Genomic DNA, 13,016 nt, shown 5'->3' on the forward strand with positions numbered 1-13,016 from the left:
CAATTATTTCCTCTTTATCTTGAAACCATGCACCATCATCTTAAGCATAGTATTTTTTCCTACCCAGTCGAACTGTTGTCATATACCTCTTGCCATTGCTCTCGATGTGTGGTTTGTGTCTCACCTCAAGAGATGTTTCAACGTCTCACTCCATGACTTGATCACGAGTGCTCGATCTTTGAGGAGATCGATTCCTGTAGAGTTTCTTTCTGTCATCATCGTGTTGGATGGAGTTCTCAAAGCAAAGACGTCAAGATCAATATGGTGTGATGATTCAATGTCCTCGAGAGATGCAGTTTGGTTCATGAAGATTGTGTTAGCTTTGTGTCCCCTCTTCCTCTTACCCTACGCTTGAATCTCGGGACGATATTCTTGTTTAGTGGGGGTGAGTTGTCACATCCCTAGCTTTACCTTGCACTTGGACTAGCTTGGTTGTTGCATCATGTTTAAATTGAATAAACTTGAATTGAGGGAATTTGAAAGCCTCAAAATCTTTTAAAAGAAGGGCATGAACCCTTTTAAATTGCATTCAGTGAATCCAAAATGCCCTAAATATAGTTTTGAGAATTTTGGCAAGAGATATATATCAAACCAAAATTCAGGAACATTTTTAAGGAAATATTTTTGGACTTTGAATTTAAATCAATAATTATTTGAGTTGGATTGATATCCATAGTATTTAGGATATGAGTTCAAATATTCTGAAACTTAGTATGTGGTTTTTGTTCTGACCATTTAAACCACATATAAATTTTCAGGATTTTATAAATTGGTTTGGTTTGTAAATAAAATCAAAAACAGACTGAATAAATAGAAAACAGAACATAAATAGAAAAACCAGAGAGAGAGAAAACCTACCTGGCGCCTACCTGTGCGGCCTACTCTGAAGCCGGCCCAAGCCATCTCCACCTCCCCTGTCATCTTCCTCCTCTTGCCAGGAGGACGAAGGGCGCATGCCCGGCGCACGCGACCACACGTCGGCCACCTCCACTCTGCCTGCGTGCCCCCCTCTCGACTGCCTGGGCATCCCTGGAAACGCCACGCACCCCCTGGACCTCTCTCACTCTCTCCTGTGCTCCTCCCCTTCTCTGCTCTCTCTCCCTCTTTGCCCGAGCAGAGCTCGTCGCAGCCGCTCGCCGTAGACACAACCACCGCCTCCCCCTCGCCTCTCTGACGTGCCCACGAGCTTCGCCTTGACGCCCTCGCCCTCTTCATCAAGTCATGCGCCCGCGGAACGCCTGAAGCGACGCCACCGTCTTCGTTTTCATCGCCGGCCGCCGGAGATCCACCTCGACGCTCCTCTCAGCTCCGACCTTCCCTGAGCCCGTTGGGACGCGTGCTGCAACTGCCGTGAGCTCCTCACCCTAACCCCCTCTCCTCCGTCTCGTTCACACGCCGTAGCCGCCGTCTCACCTATGACCGAATGCGCCGCCGCCTGTGCTCGTCGCCGATGACGCTCCAGTGACCATTTGGTCCCGGGCGTGCATCCAACATGCTCACCGCTGTGCGTAGAGCCTCGCTAGTGCTTCGTTGCGCTCGTTTGCACATCGCAGCACCGATCTCGCAAACGCCCGAGCTCCGGCCGCCGCCGTTGAGGTCACTGCCGCCGTTTCCGGCCACCCCAACTCCGGCCAAAGTCAACGTTGCACGCGCCACAGCGCCAGCTTCCCGTATCACCCACCCGCGCATCAAACTGTGGCCGGAGCAGCATTTCCGAAGCTCCCCGTTGCATCTGACCCTGCCGGCGGTTAAACGCCGGCGAGTTTGACTCATTTGACCAGAGGTTTGACCTCCCCTGGGTCCTGACAAGTGGGCCTAGGCCCCTGCTAACTTCAGTTAAGTTTATAATTAAACTTAATTAACCAACTGACCCTCTTACGCGTGGGCTCAACCCTGCTGATACTTTAGTTAGGGTTAGTTTAATGCTAATTAACCCAGTAAACTAACAGAGTCACTGACAAGCGGGTCCCGCCTATCAGGTTTGACTTGCGTCGGCCCTTTTGACTAGATGATGTCGGCATGACCTAATGCTGATGTAGTAAATATTTTCTGGGATTTTAAATAAATCAGAGATGATTTATTTATTTCAGATAATACGCCAAAACTTCTAAAAATCATAGAAATTCAACGTAACTCCAAATGAAATAAGTTATATATGAAAAATGATCAGAAAAATCCAATATATCCATGTGTACCTTTTTCATGCATGTTAGAACAACTTATGACTACTGTTTAGGGAAAATCATATAAATGGCATATGAAATTTAACATATGGAGTTTGAATTTGAACCTAGGGTTCAAACCAACTTCATTTAACTTGTTGCTAGTTGCATTAGCTCAAACCGTAGCATATTGCCATGTCATGATCATGCATCATATTGTTGCATTGCATTGATTGTGTTCCTCCTCTGTTGCCGGTATTTGTCCCCTCTCAGTAGACGTGGTTTCAATGATGAGATCGATGACACCGATGAAGAACTATACTATCTTCAGAAGTGCCAGGCAAGAAAAATCCCCTTGTTCATTCCGATACAATCCCATTCTCTCGCTCCAGCTCTATTTTACTGCATTAGGACAACAACGATTCAACTGTTACATGTTGTGGTAGTTGAACCCCTTTCCTCTGCATGACCTGGCATTGCCACAGTAAATAGATGAAACCCACTAGCATGAGTAGGAGTTTTTTGAGCCTTGATGTGCCTACTCATTCATGCTTGTTCGTCATGCCCGCTACTGCTTAGAGTTGAGTCAGGTCTGATTCATCGGGGATGAATTGGAGGTGTGTGAACATGTCCTACGGTTGAGAGCTAAGGGTGTGAAAACGATTTGGTAAAGGTATCGATGAGAGGCCATGTAGGTGTACATGGTGGGTTGTTTCATTGAAGCCGTCCTTAGGAACCGACTTCTGTGTTTGTGATCCATGAACAGCTACTACCACGCATTGGGCCCGAAACCAATGGACCCTCTCGACTTATTAACTGCCCTTGCCCTCTGTATAGGAGTTGCAACTAGTTTCTGGTGTTTGTAGGATATGTGTTGTAGGTCGTGTGTAGCGCTGACCCTAGGGGTGGGCTATGATGCGGTAGATACACCGTGGCCGGGTATGTCGGGCGCCCGTTTGGTGTTGCGGAACCCTGTACACATCGTTTGGGGCTGTGAGCGAAACCCCGGCCGGATCTCCTCATGGATGGAACCCGAATAGGCGATAAACCTGGACTAGAGACTTGTGTGGTTAGTCAGGTCATGGCCAACTCCCTCGCCAGGCTTCCGCTTGAAGGTTGCCGAGATACACGACGTGTACAAGGTGGTAAGTGGCGAGAGCGTGTGTGAAGAAGTACACCCCTTCAGGGTTATAAATGATCTATTCGAATAGCCACGTCTGTGGTAAAGGACCTCTGGGTTGCCTGTACAATTCATAGACAAGTGAAAGTGGATACTCTAAAATGTGCAAGATAAGCGTGAGTGCTATGGATGGCGTTCTCGTAGGGAGACGGGAGCGGATCCATAGTGGTGTATTGATTGGTGAATATGTGGACTCGTGTGCGCCACCTCAAAAAGAGTTACTTATAGTCGTAGTTCAGGATAGCCACCGAGTGAAAGCTGGCTTGCTGCAGTTAAACCCCACCATCCCTTGTTGATAACGATGCATATGTAGATAGTTCTGATGTAAGTCTTGCTGGGTACATTTGTACTCACGTTTGCTTAATTTATGTTTTTGCAGAGAGATTTCTGTCTCGCTAGTAGTTCCACGTGGACTTCGACATTTAGCTTGTTACCTCAGCTATGATCTTGTGCCCTCGGCAGGGTCTTGTAGTTAGTCAGGCTTCTCAACCTTTTTCATTTGTAGCTGTCTGTACTCAGACAAGATAAGCTTCCGCATGTGCTATTGCTTGTATGACTTGAATGCTGGGTCATGAGACCCATGTTTGTAATATCTGACTCTTCGGAGTCTTATGAATAAATACTTTGAGTCGTAGAGTTTTGTTGTGATGCCATGTTGTATTTGCACATATCGAGCATATTGTGTGTATGATTGAAATGCTTGGTATGTGTGGGATCCGACAACCTAGTTGTTTATCCTTGGTAGCCTCTTATGGGGAAATGTAGTCTAGTGCTTGCACTGAGCCATGGTAGTCTGCTCTAGCCCGGTTTACCGGAGTCCTGCTAGCCCAGTTACTACTACTCCGGAACACTTAGACTCGCCGGCATGTGATCCACTTCGTTCCTGTGTCTGTCCCTTCGGGGAAATGTCACGCGGTGACTTCTGGAGTCCTGCTAGCCTGCTACAACCCTGATGTCTACTACACAACCTTCTTCTTGTAGACGTTGTTGGGCCTCCAAGTGCAGAAGTTTGTAGGACAGTGGCAAATTTCCCTCAAGTGGATGACCTAAGGTTTATCAATCCGTAGGAGGCGTAGGATGAAGATGGTCTCTCTCAAGCAACCCTGCAACCAAATAACAAAGAGTCTCTTGTGTCCCCAACACACCCAATACAATGGTAAATTGTATAGATGTACTAGTTCGGCGAAGAGATGGTGATACAAGTGGTATATGGATGGTAGATAAAGGTTTTTGTAATCTGAAAATATAAAAACAGCAAGGTAACCAATGATAAAAGTGAGCTCGAACGGTATTGCAATGCGTTGAAACAAGGCCTAGGGTTCATACTTTCACTAGTGCAAGTTCTCTCAACAATAATAACATAATTGGATCATATAACTATCCCTCAACATGCAACAAAGAGTCACTCCAAAGTCACTAATAGCAGAGAACAAACGAAGAGATTATGGTAGGGTACGAAACCACCTCAAAGTTATCCTTTCTGATCGATCTATTCAAGAGTCCGTAGTAAAATAACACGAAGCTATTCTTTCCGTTCAATCTATCCTAGAGTTTGTACTAGAATAACACCTTAAGACACAAATCAACCAAAATCCTAATGTCACCTAGATACTCCAATGTCACCTCAAGTATCCGTGGGTATGATTATACGATATGTATCACACAATCTCAGATTCATCTATTCAAACCAACACAAAGTAACTTCAAAGAGTGCCCCAAAAGATCTACCGGAGAGTCAAGACGAAAATGTGGTGCCAACCCCTATGGCATAGGTTCATGGGAGGAACCCGCAAGTTGATCACCAAAACATACATCAAGTGGATCAATAGAATACCCCATTGTCACCACGGGTATCCCACGCAAGACATACATCAAGTGTTCTCAAATCCTTAAAGACTCAATCCGATAAGATAACTTCAAAGGGAAAACTCAATCCATTACAAGAGAGTAGAGGGGGAGAAACATCATAAGATCCAACTATAATAGCAAAGCTCGCGATACATCAAGATCGTATCACCTCAAGAACACGAGAGAGAGAGAGAGATCAAACACATAGCTACTGGTACATACCCTCAGCCCCGAGGGAGAACTACTCCCTCCTCATCATGGAGAGCACCGGGATGATGAAGATGGTCACTGGAGAGGGATCCCCCTCCGGCAGAGTGCCGGAACGGGTCTGGATTGGTTTTCGGTGGCTACGGAGGCTTCTGGCGGCGGAACTCCCGATCTATTGTGCTCCTCGATGTTTTTAGGTTATATGGGTATATATGGGAGGAAGAAGTACCTTGTTGGATCTCCGGGTTGTCCACGAGGCAGGGGGGCGCGCCCAGGGGGTGGGCGCGCCCCCACCCTCGTGGGCAACCCTAGACTCTCCTGGTCCATCTCCGATACTCCGTGGGCTTCTTCTGGTCCAAAAATAAGTTCCGTGAAGTTCCAGGTCAATTGGACTCCGTTTGATTTTCCTTTTCTGCGATACTCTAAAACAAGGAAAAAACAAAAACTAGCACCGGGCTCTGGGTTAATAGGTTAGTCCCAAAAATAATATAAAAGTGCATAATAAATCCCATAAACATCCAAAACAGATAATATAATAGCATGGAACAATCAAAAACTATAGATACGTTGGAGACGTATCAGCATCCCCAAGCTTAAATCCTGCTCGTCCTCGAGTAGGTAAATGATAAAAACAAAATTTTTGATGTGGAATTCTACCTAACATATTTATCCATGTAATTCTCTTTATTGTGGCAAGAATATTCAGATTCATAAGATTCAAGACAAAAGTTTGATATTGACATGAAAATAATAATACTTCAAGCATACTAACCAAGCAATCATGTCTTCTCAAAATAACATGGCCAAAGAAAGCTATCCGTACAAAATCATATAGTCTGGCTATCCTCCATCTTCACCACACAAAGTATTTAAATCATGCACAACCCCGATGACAAGCCAAGCAATTGTTTCATACTTTTGGTGTTCTCAAACTTTTTCAATCTTCACGCAATATATGAGCGTGAGCCATGGATATAGCACTATGGTGGAATAGAATGGTGGTTGTGGAGGAGACAAAAAGGGAGAAGATAGTCTCACATCAACTAGGCCTATCAACGGGCTATAGAGATGCCCATTAATAGATATCAATGTGAGTGAGTAGGGATTGCCATGCAACGGATGCACTAGAGCTATAAGTGTATGAAAGATCAACAAAAGAAACTAGTGGGTGTGCATCCAACTTGCTTGCTCACGAAGACCTAGGGAATTTTGAGGAAGCCCATCATTGGAATATACAAGCCAAGTTCTATAATGTAAAATTCCCACTAGTATATGAAAGTGACAACGTAGGAGACTCTCTATCATGAAGATCATGGTGCTACTTTGAAGCACAAGTGTGGTAAAACGATAGTAGCATTGTCCCTTCTCTCTTTTTCTCTTATTTTTTTATTTGGGCCTTTCTCCCTTTTTATGGCCTCTTTTTTTCTCTTTTTTATTTGGGCTTCTTTGGCCTTTTTTATTTATTTATTTTCGTCCGGAGTCTCATCCCGACTTGTGGGGGAATCATGGTCTCCATCATCCTTTCCTCACTGAGACAATGCTCTAATAATGATGATCATCACACTTCTTTTTACTTACAACTCAAGAATTACAACTCAATACTTAGAAAAAAATATGACTCTATGTGAATGCCTCCGGCGGTGTACCGGGATGTGCAATGAATCAAGAGTGACGTGTATGAAAGAATTATGAACGGTGGCTTTGCCACAAATACGATGTCAACTACATGATCATGCAAAGCAATATGATAATGATGAGGCATGTCATAGCAAACGGAACGGTGGTAAGTTGCATGGCAATATATCTTGGAATGGCTATGGAAATGCCATAATAGGTAGGTATGGTGGCTGTTTTGAGTAAGGTATATGGTGGGTGTATGGTACCGGCGAAAGTTGCGCGGTACTATAGAGGCTAGCAATGGTGGAAGGGTGAGAGTGCGTATAATCCATGGACTCAACATTAGTCATAAAGAACTCACATACTTATTGCAAAAATCTATTAGTTATTGAAACAAAGTACTACGCGCATGCTCCTAGGGGGATAGATTGGTAGGAAAAGACCATCGCTCGTCCCCGACCGCCACTCATAAGGAAGACAATCAATAAATAAATCATGCTCCGACTGCGTCACATAACGGTTCACCATACGTGCATGCTACGGGAATCACAAACTTAAACACAAGTATTTTTCAAATTCACAACTACTCAACTAGCATACTCTAATATTACCACCTTCATATCTCAAAACAATCATCAAGTATCAAACTTCTCATAGTATTCAATGCACTTTATATGAAAGTTTTTTTTATTATATACCTTTTGGATGCCCATCATATTAGGACTAAATTCATGACCAAAGCAAATTACCATGCTGTTTAGGACTCTCAAAATAATATAAGTGAAGCATAAGAGTTCATCTATTTCTATAAAATAAAACTACCACCGTGCTCTAAAACGATATAAGTGAAGCACTAGAGCAAATGACAAACTACTCAAAAAGATATAAGTGAAGCTCAATTAGAAGTCGAATAATTATGCAACTATATGAAGACTCTCTAACATTTAAGAATTTCAGGTCTTGGTATTTTATTCTAACATAAATAAAAACAAAAGAAAATAAAATGACGCTCCAAGAAAAACACATATCATGTGGTGAATAAAAATATAGCTCCAAGTAAAGTTACCGATGGAAGTAGACGAAAGAGGGGATGCCTTCCGGGGCATCCCCAAGCTTAGGATCTTGGTTGTCCTTGAATATTTCCTTGGGGTACCTTGGTCATCCCAAATCTTAGGCTCTTGCCACTCCTTATTCCATAGTCCATCGAATCTTTACCCAAAACTTGAAAACTTCACAACACAAAACTTAACAGAAAACTCGTAAGCTCCGTTAGTATAAGAAAATAAATCACCACTTAGGTACTGTTGTTAACTCATTCTAAATTCATATTGGTGTAATATCTACTGTATTCCAACTTATCTATGGTTCATACCCTCCGATACTACTCATAGATTCATCAAAGTAAGCAAACATCACATAGAAAACATAATCTGTCAAAAAACAGAACAGTCTGTAGTAATCTGGATCAAACGTATACTTCTGTAACCCCAAAAATTATAAAATAAATTAATGGACGTGAGGAATTTATCTACTAATCATCTTCAAAAAGAATTAACTAAATATCACTCTCCAATAAAAAATGGCAGCAATTCTTGTGAGCGCTAAAGTTTCTGTTTTTTACAGCAAGATCAGAAAGACTTTCCCCAAGTCTTCCCAATGGTTCTACTTGGAACAAACACTAATTAAAACATAAAAATAAATCATAACAGAGTCTAGATAAATTATTTATTACTAAACAGGAGCAAAAAGCAAGGAACAAAAATAAAGTTGGGTTGCCTCCCAACAAGCGCTATCGTTTAACGCCCCTAGCTAGGCATGATGATTTCAATGATGCTCACATAAAGGATAAGAATTGAAACATAAAGAGAGCATCATGAAGAATATGACTAGCACATTTAAGTCTAACCCACTTCCTATGCATAGGGATTTTGTGAGCAAACAACTTGTGTGAACAATAATCAACTAGCATAGGAATGTAAAACAAGCATAACTTCAAAACTTTAAGCACATAGAGAGGAAACTTGATATTATTGCAATTCCTACAAGCATATATTCCTCCCTCATAATAATTTTCAGTAGCATCATGAATGAATTCAACAATATAACCATCACATAAAGCATTCTTTTCATGATCTACAAGCATAGAAAATTTACTACTCTCCACACAAGCAAAATTCTTCTCATTCGGAATAGTGGGAGTATCATAAGAGACTCGAATACTATAAATTGTTTCCACATTAAAAGAGTAATGTTCAGAAAAAGGGTAATAATAATCATGACAAGTTTTATAAATATAATCATAACTACTTTTTATAGCATATGTATCATCACAATAATTATCATAAGTAGCAACTTTGTTCTATCATAATCGATTGAAACCTCTTCCAAGATAGTGGAATCATTACTAAATAAAGTCATGACCTCTCCAAATCCACTTTCATAATTATCACAATAATATTCAACATCCTCCAAAATAGCGGGATCATTACTTCCTAAAGTTGACACTCTTCCAAACCCACTTTCATCAATATAATCATCATAAGTAGGAGGCATGCTATCATCATTATAAATTTGCATATCAAAACTTGGTAGACCAAAAATATCATCTTCATTAAACGTAGCATCCCCAATCTTGGGACAAACATTAACTGCAGCAAATATATTCTCAAAAACATCATCTTCATTAAACATAGCATCCCCAAGCTTGGGCCTTTTCATATCATAGGCATAATCACTCTCATCATTAATAGTATGGATAGCACCAATAGTATAGCAATTATCATCATCACAAGGAGTAATAGGAGCAACATCATTTGGGACAGATACCTTTTTACCTTTGCTTCTCCGTCGTTTCTTTTTCTTCTTCACATCATGTGTGGGTTCAACCCTCTTTTTGGATCTCCTTATTAATGAGATTGGTTGAATAGAAGGCTCCTCCTCGTTACCTGATTCATCATAAGAAATAATAGGAGGATATTGGGAAGTCTCTTCCCTTTCATTAGTATTCTCTTCATCATGTATTTGTTTTATTTTATTTATATAATTGGCAATATAAGGATTTTCAATGCAATTCACCGCACAATGCATATAAATTTCTTCTAGAACAATATCGAGGAATTTCTCGAGGTTATATTCTGGAATAATCTTAGTTTGACGTTTCATTTCTTCATAACCCAAAAGCAAACTAAGTTCATTATAGTGTGCAAGGGAAATCAGGTCATCACAATTTTTGGACATGATTCGATCATGAAACAATTTGCATTTGATATTTAAATGACCATGTTCATTGCAAAGTTCACAAGTATGGCTAAGAAATTTTAAATTTTCAGTAGTAACATTTAGCCTTTCTTGCAACCATTTAGTTTCAAAATGCTTATGCCTCTTGCAATATCTATCTTCCCTATTTGGTGTGTACTTGCAAACCCAATGCACTTCACAAAAATTGACATGTTTATAGGAGGCATTTTCATCATAACTAGTGCAATCATCATTCGTACTATGGATATTCAAGGAGTTCATACTAACAACATTGCAAACATGCTCATCATTCAAAGATTTAGTGCCAAACATTTTAATGCATTCTTCTTCTAACAATTTGGCACAATTTTCCTTTTCATCATACTTACGAAAGATATTAAAAAGATGAAGAGTATGAGACAAACTCAATTCTATTTTTTTAGTTTTCTTTTATAAACTAAACTAGTGCTAAAACAAGAAACAAAAAGATTCGATTGCAAGATCTAAAGATATACCTTCAAGCGCTAACCTCCCCGGCAACGGCGCCAGAAAAGAGCTTGATGTCTACTACAAAACCTTCTTCTTGTAGACATTGTTGGGCCTCCAAGTGCAGAGGTTTGTAGGACAGTAGAAAATTTACCTCAAGTGGATGACCTAAGGTTTATCAATCCGTAGGAGGTGTAGGATGAAGATGGTCTCTCTCAAGCAACCCTGCAACCAAATAACAAAGAGTCTCTTGCGTCCCCAACACACCCAATACAATGGTAAATTGTATAGGTGCACTAGTTCGGCGAAGAGATGGTGATACAAGTGGTATATGAATGGTAGATAAAGGTTTTTGTAATCTGAAAATATAAAAACAGCAAGGTAACTAATGATAAAAGTGAGCACAAACGGTATTGCAATGCGTTGAAACAAGGCCTAGGGTTCATACTTTCACTAGTGCAAGTTCTCTCAACAATAATAACATAATTGGATAATATAACTATCCCTCAACATGCAACAAAGAGTCACTCCAAAGTCACTAATAGCGGAGAACAAATGAAGAGATTATGGTAGGGTACGAAACCACCTCAAAGTTATCCTTTCTGATCGATCTATTCAAGAGTCCGTAGTAAAATAACACGAAGCTATTCTTTCCGTTCAATCTATCCTAGAGTTTGTACTAGAATAACACCTTAAGACACAAATCAACCAAAATCCTAATGTCACCTAGATACTCCAATGTCACCTCAAGTATCCATGGGTATGATTATATGATATGCATCACACAATCTCAGATTCATCTATTCAAACCAAAACAAAGTACTTCAAAGAGTGCCCCAAAGATTCTACCGGAGAGTCAAGACGAAAACGTGTGCCAACCCTTATGCATAGGTTCATGGGCGGAACCCGCAAGTTGATCACCAAAACATACATCAAGTGGATCAATAGAATACCCCATTGTCACCACGGGTATCCCACGCAAGACATACATCAGCTGTTCTCAAATCCTTAAAGACTCAATCCGATAAGATAACTTCAAAGGGAAAACTCAATCCATTACAAGAGAGTAGAGGGGGAGAAACATCATAAGATCCAACTATAATAGCAAAGCTCGCGATACATCAAGATTGTATCACCTCAAGAACACGAGAGAGAGAGAGAGAGAGAGATCAAACACATAGCTACTGGTACATACCCTCAGCCCCGAGGGAGAACTACTCCCTCCTCATCATGGAGAGCACCGGGATGATGAAGATGGCCACCGGAGAGGGATCCCCTCTCCGGCAGGGTGCCGGAATGGGTCTAGATTAGTTTTCGGTGGCTACGGAGGCTTCTGGCGGTGGAACTCCCGATCTATTGTGCTCCCCGATGTTTTTAGGGTATATGGGTATATATGGGAGGAAGAAGTATGTCGGTGGATCCCCGGGCTGTGCATGAGGCAGGGGGCGCGCCCAGGGGGTGGGCGCACCCCCACCCTTGTGGGCAACCCGGGACTCTCCTGGTCCATCTCCGATACTCTGTGTGCTTCTTCTGGTCCAAAAATAAGTTCCGTGAAGTTTCAGGTCAATTGGACTCCGTTTGATTTTCCTTTTCTGCGATACTCTAAAACAAGGAAAAAACAGAAACTGGCACTGGGCTCTGGGTTAATATGTTAGTCCCAAAAATAATATAAAAGTGCATAATAAAGCCCATAAACATCCAAAACAGATAATATAATAGCATGGAACAATCAAAAATTATAGATACGTTGGAGACGTATCAAGCCCGAGTTCCCGAAGTCCTATTAGCCCAGTTGCTACAGCCCAGATTCACACGCTGATGACCGACACGCTCGATGCTGGTTCATGTATGCCTGTCCCCGTAAGTCAGTGCCACTTTGGGTTCACGGCTAGTCATGTCGGCCCGGGTTCTCTGTCATATGGATGCTAGCGACACTATCATATACGTGAGCCAAAAGGCGCAAACGGTCCCGGGCCAGGTAAGGTGGCACCCGTGGGAATACCATGCGTGAGGCCGCAAAGTGATATGATGTGTTACATGCTAGATCGGTGTGACTTAGGATCGGGGTCCTGATAGTTCAAAAAAAATTGTCAAACGAGTTTTAGATGGAGTGATTCTCCCTGTTTGGATATCATTGAAGATTTGCTCAACGGGATGGTCTCATGAAAATCTTGCTCGAACTCGTGAGAGCTTTTGCTTGGGTCGGGGTGGAACATCTTCTTCATCATCTTGTTCTTCCTCTTGGCCTTCTTCATTGTTGGTGTTTTCATTCTCTTGTC

This window comes from Triticum urartu, chromosome 7, assembly GCF_003073215.2.
Source record: "Triticum urartu cultivar G1812 chromosome 7, Tu2.1, whole genome shotgun sequence".
Lineage (NCBI taxonomy): Eukaryota > Viridiplantae > Streptophyta > Magnoliopsida > Poales > Poaceae > Triticum > Triticum urartu.